Source organism: Amblyomma mixtum, chromosome 4 (assembly GCF_055824585.1).
Source record: "Amblyomma mixtum isolate Tamu chromosome 4, ASM5582458v1, whole genome shotgun sequence".
Taxonomy (NCBI): Eukaryota; Metazoa; Arthropoda; class Arachnida; order Ixodida; family Ixodidae; genus Amblyomma; species Amblyomma mixtum.
Window position 1 is genome coordinate 45,047,864 of NC_143015.1, and position 6,146 is coordinate 45,054,009.

Below are 6,146 nucleotides of genomic sequence, written 5' to 3' on the forward strand. Positions count from 1 at the left end.
CAAAAGTAACCAGGCTGCACGTTTTTCTTCTCAGTCGTATATTAAAGCTATTATGCCAGCCCTGAAGCTCTAAATCTTTGTATGGTAAGAAGAACCCCTGCCCTCACCTTGAAAGAAGTTTTTGGTCTTTAGGAAAGCCGTGAGGGCTCTGTTATACGAATGAGAAGCAAGCCATGGAGCCTGGTTACTTTTGACAAAGACTGTACATGTGGCTTGGGTTGCTAGGGTTTGGTTGCTATCCGGGTTGCTGTTCACGAGCAGCCTCTGATAATTAAATTGGCTGCCGCCTGACACCGCGGGCAGCTTTCCCACCACCCGGTGGGCAGCTGAGCAGCCTGCCACAAAACCGCCCTAAGACAAACAGACAAACAGACAGACAGACATATACACAACGCCCAATTGCGGGGAATGGCCACTATAAATGCTATCGCACTAAAAGTACAATTCGCTTGACTGATAAATGCATAGGATCGTTTCTATTTTTTCCAAGTTTATGCCGTTCCAAAGTTGTATGAGCCTTTCGGGACACAACATTTGATTTCCTTGCAGGATTTTCAATTCTGGAACAATAATATCCCTCCTAGACCCTAATATGGCACTCTGAGCGCTCTATGACCGTCGATAACTACGTTTAAACCTCTGCTAGTGCGCTTCCTTTACTATAAATTTAGTGCCTTCATAACGAGTCTTGGCACATACAGATGTTCTAAAGTGTCCATAAAATAAAATTGCCTGCTTTGTATTATTTCAGTAACTTGCGTCCAATTACTTCAGGCACTCTTTTTAAATAGAGCTCGAAACGCTGAAGCCTAAACCAGAGCGCTTATTTGCAGCTTAATCATGCTATTCTTGCAGAATTTTGATTAGTTCAAGGAATTCGGATTACGAACGCCTAGATTGAAACTCAGGACGTCAACATAATTTGTGCCGTAGAAAACTCAGTTCGCTAAGTTATAACTCATGAAAAATAAAATATTTCATGTATAAGGTAAACAAATCTTGAAGGAGGTAAGAAAAGCCCCGTTTTTGCTGCATTCACAACGTGGCACACACAGACTTCTTTACTCAGCGCAAAATATGAGATTACCTTATGGGCCGAAGAACTTCAACATTTGAAAAAGCACGAAATAGAACGTCCTAAAAATAGACACCACTAAAGTCGATACAGTGAAAGCAACAATAACGCTCACAGAAGTTATTTTTGTTGTGCCGTTTACCTAATATACAACACAAAAAAGGAGTCAACTTTTTTAGACAGAATACACATAATATTGTGAGAGTGGCAGCAATATGTGCCCTAGAACACAAATCAAAATACAAGTAGTCCAAAGCAGGTTCAGTTAAGTGAAACTCTATGAGCAAGAATACGAACAGGTAGTCTGGACACGTGCATCGTTGAAAGCTCTAGATGAACAATAATGCCTTGTATACATGTATTACCCTGACTATTGTCAAATATGCACTTTTCAAGAGTTTTGTACACAGTCATCTATACACTTTGCTCTAACGCAGAAACCAACACCCCAGTAAAAAATAAAAGGTTCAAAACTTATATATTGCTATTCACAACAGAATTTTTTAAGTTAAAGATTGGCTCACTAGTACATATCCTGAGAAAGTGTTTTCATATAAACTTCAACAAGTATAAATATAAATAACTAAGCATCAGTTTGATTCCACCCTTATCCTACTTTTCACCGGCCTACACATAGGTCTGATACCAAGTACATCGGGTTGCTTGAGCAAACAGCGCCTGGCAAAAAGATGAACATGAATTGGTATCCCAGGAGTGCTTTAGTGTTAACCCGCCTTATCATCACGAAACAGCTACGTGTACAGAAAGCACGTAAGGCTTAGACATCAATCTTAACGAGAGCGTCTGCACAATAACTAAAACCTACCAATCATTCGGATTAATTGGATCGACAAAAACAACGCTGGTAGGCTTTTAGCCCGACCAATACCGCTCTTCGTACGAAGTTATAAAATGCGTGCATAGTCACCTAAATAAAGAAGTAAGTATCTTATTGCCTTTCTATCGTAGAAACGCAAGCAACGTTTTGCTAAGCAACGTTTTGCTTAGCTGTCGACAACAGAACTTTGGTTCTAAGCAGTGCGTAGGGTATATGCAACTGCAAAGCTTTGACCTGGCATCAGCCAGGTTTCTGTAATGACTATAACCTCATAGAGAAAGCTGTGCTGCGCTAGAAGCATACAAAAGCCATCAAAATTCCTAGCTATGTTCCTTACATTGCAATTGTGTGCGCTGCGTGGTTGATTTAAAGAGTAAAATTTGTCAGCTGATTGTATGGTCACCATTTTGGATGGACTAGAGCATAAGGCCTAGTTCGACTTCTGTAGTAATTTTGATCACGACCGAGTTGTCTGCTTTTCGTGCCAAGACCAGGACAAGAGATACCCATGCATATTTCTAGTTGTGGACTTTCCTCGCTGCCATAGCCCTAGCTAGCAACACTTTGTACTCTGGGCACAGATCTTTGTTTACGAACACGAGTGCTGACCCAAAAAAGCCAAGGTCCTCCATGATGAAGCAAGTTTTTTGAAGCGGTAGCTTCACTACGCCAGCCACTTAGCCTCGTCGAGCGTGGTCGCACCTCGGCCGTATGCCCGTGGCTGTATACCTGTGCGCTGGAGCCGCCGCCCCTGCGCTTCGCCGCTCCGCCGCGCCATCTGGTATGACGTCACCTAATGGTTGCGCTCGCCGTCGGCAAGAGCGTTCGGTGCGCTATCTGGTATAACGTCATCTATCTGTTGTTGTTGTGACTGAGAGAAGGATGAAAAGGAAATTGCACGGGCCTGCCTACTGGCTCCAGCCGAGCCACCACCGCTGCCACGTGCAGATAGAGAAGAGTTAAAAGTTCAGAGGAAAGAGAAAAAGGAAAGACGCGCGTCGCACGAACAACTGCGTCCGCCGGAGCGAACGCTGCTGAAAAAACAGATAAGCGGCCGAAGCTGCGCTCGCCGAAGCGAGAACAGATACATCATCTAGCCGCCCGGCGGGGCTACCTATATATATACAGGCAGTCATGGCCAGTATCGCGCCATGTAATGACACAGTTATCCTTTGTCATCTCGCTGGACAACCGAACCGCACCGTACAGGAAGGTTGGAAGTGGGAGTGAAAGAAGAAAGAGGGGTCGTAATGAAGAAAATGAAAATTGTGTTTCAGGAAAGGAAATTGCGCAGTAACTGTCTCGCATATCTCGGTGGACCCCCGTCGTCCGTTTGTAGAGGAAGAGAGGAAGTGGGAGTGAAGAAAGAAACAGAAAGAGGGGCCGTAATGAAGAAAACGAATTTAGGAAAGTAAATTACGCAGTAACTGTGAATCCACGTGTAAAGCCGCGTTCAGACTACGTGCGCTACGCACGGATCGTTGTTAAGGATCGTAAGCGTAAACGTAAAAAGCGCAATGACTCTGTTTAGACGAGTGTTGCATTGAGCGTAAAGTACTCAAATTCTGCTGTAAGCGTGGACGTAAATGTTGGTGGACCCGCAACTTTTACGACGAGCACAGATGCAACTGTTACTGCGCGGCCAATGCGTACGCCAGTTTCGGTTTTAATTTTCCGGTCACGAGGCTTTCGGCCTGCCCAAATTTTTGCGCGCAAATCGATGCTCCTTCCGATCCGAACTTGGAGGAATGGATCCGAAGCTCCGACCAGCGCTGCTCCGACAGCACGTCGTCTCAGCTCGCTTGTGTTGTGTCGTGGTCTGTCATCATGATCAATGCCGAAGGCCCTTTTATATTATCCGATGAGCTGCTCAATGAAGAAGTTCGGCAGAGGCCTGTTCTCTACGACCAGCGACTGAAAACGTACCGTGACAAACAGCTACAAAACGACGCCTGGCTCGAAATCTCTAGTGCGCTGAATCAAAGCGGTAAGTGCTTTTCGTTTCTTTCTATCTGTGGACAAACTTGCGGCAGTCAAATGCTTTCCCTCGTCTAGAAAAGTGCGATTATGGCGCTGGGTGAGCGTTGACAATATTGACGGCGGTGCGCTGCCCGTTTCGTTCTTGTGCATTCTTGCAGCCCGTAAAACCTGCGTAGCATCAAGCGACGTGTCTACAACAGTGCTTTTATGCGATAGGACAATGGGCCTGTCGAATCGTTTTTCCGGTGTTTCGCTGTCACACTCGGTGAAGCGGCGATTTCTAGGGCAAAGATTGTGGGCCCCGGAATTATCGCTCACGTGCGTGACTGATCGCGTTGAAATCTGCGTGAGTTGTAGCACAGAATTGATAGTCGCAACTTGCGCTAGCCTTCGCTTGGGAGTCGAACTGTAACCAACACATCCAAGGGTGTCTATGGGAGTGGGGCACACTATGGGTCTCTATGGCACGAGTGCCTTGCTATCGCTTTGTCTTTAATCAGCGATGAAGTGACCCTCTTTGTTTTTGATGCTACCCTGCCGAACTCCAGCTGGTAGGCTGAAAAGAACGAATGTAGCTGACTTCTACGGCAGTGCTCACAAATTTTCATAAACCTGATGTTGGGCTGAAGAAATGACATCAGCATAATACGGCACCAGTGAGGTTTCTTCAGACGAATGCATTTTTCAGAAAAATTATGTGCAGTGTTTTGTTTGTAATAAGTAAATATGTTCTTTTCCTATGTTTAATGCAGTGCCAGTGCTACAGCATAGGTGGGGCTACCTCAGGCAAACGTTTCTACGCCTCCGTAAAGGGTACGCAAAGTCTGGCAGTGGCGCAGCGGACATGGAGAAAGGTTGGACGTTGATGCCAAATCTCATGTTCCTGGCTGACGCAATACAACGTCGAAGGTGAAAGCCTATTGTTACCTTCTTTGCTACTGAGTGGCTGTTGCGTTTTGCTGCTAAGCATGGTTTGATATTTTTGGCTGCAGCCGCCATATTTTGATGAAGAAAGAAATAAAACCAGGCTCATGTACCTACCTTTTTGCGTACACTAACTGACCCCCTGGTTAAAAAAAAAAGAAACCTGTAGCCAACAGTGTGACATCCTTTGTACTCTGAATTTCGGCATTGGTACTTTGCAGGCAATCTGTTTTAGTAGTATGTTTGATATATATGAAGCAGTTCACTTCTTCACTTCCTAAAGTGGGAACAACCAATGGGGCTCAACTGCCAGCACGCTGCACATAAAATAAACTACCACAACACAGGTGTCTTCTTTAGGGAATCGGTAAAATAATTGGACAAATAGGCCCCTTCATCTCTGTTACTGCATGTTTGTAATATTGTACTCCCCTGTAGTCTAAATTTGATTTCCATTCAAGTAATAAAAACTGGTGCCCCCTTTATGTGTAGTGCTGGTTAAGATTTATTTTTTCTCCGCAACCTACTTCATTCCAGAGCACACGGCTAGGATTTCTGCTCCATTATACTGTGACAAAAGGCCACCAAGGGCAGAAAAATATTTAGAAGCCAAAACCAGCCCATACAATGGGGCACCACTGACTTGCCATGTGTTGACATGGAGTTTATAAACAGCCCCGTGTGACACAAACCTTGCATGTGCTATTCTCTTTATGTTGTTAATTATGCTTGAGTTTATGTGTGCATTTAGGCGTCTAATATATTTTTTCTCATACCATCCAAAGCCTGGCAAGAAGAGACGAGGCTGCAGTTCAACATTCACAGTCGCTTGATGCAGCCACTGACTCAGCTGCTTCTGTTGAGGGCATATGGCGCTCATTTTATATAGACATCAGTGAGGAGGAGCCTGCACTGCCTGATGAGATGGAAGGGGTTTCCGCATCGGCACCGATGGAGTTTAATGAGCCAGATTTTCAGCCTGCCCTAAGTGGGCAGCCTGCCTCAAGCGAAATGTCTGCGCCAGGCAGGAGCCTTAGCAAGCGTGCTAAAAGAAAGAGGACGGACATAGATGAATTAATGATGTCTACTCTAAAAGAAAACCGGCAGAGGCTGAGTGACTTCACGACGGCTACCATATCAGTAGACGATGACGAGCATTTCCTTTTGAGCCTAAAAGGCCTTCTCAGCAAGGTGGATGGTCGCAGAAAAGAACAGGTTAAGCTGTAGATTCACACCTTGTTAGTTGATGCAGCTTACCCTCAGAATGATCATGTGAATGATTTATCAAAATTTTTCCCCTGTCATTTTGATTTCAGCTTCAACAGCTGA

General features: G+C 44.9%; 1 pseudogene; it reads left to right on the forward strand.

The window, feature by feature from the left end:
* The first annotated feature begins 3,740 nt into the window (after window positions 1-3,740).
* LOC149346390 (uncharacterized) lies at window positions 3,741-6,146 on the forward strand (annotated as a pseudogene).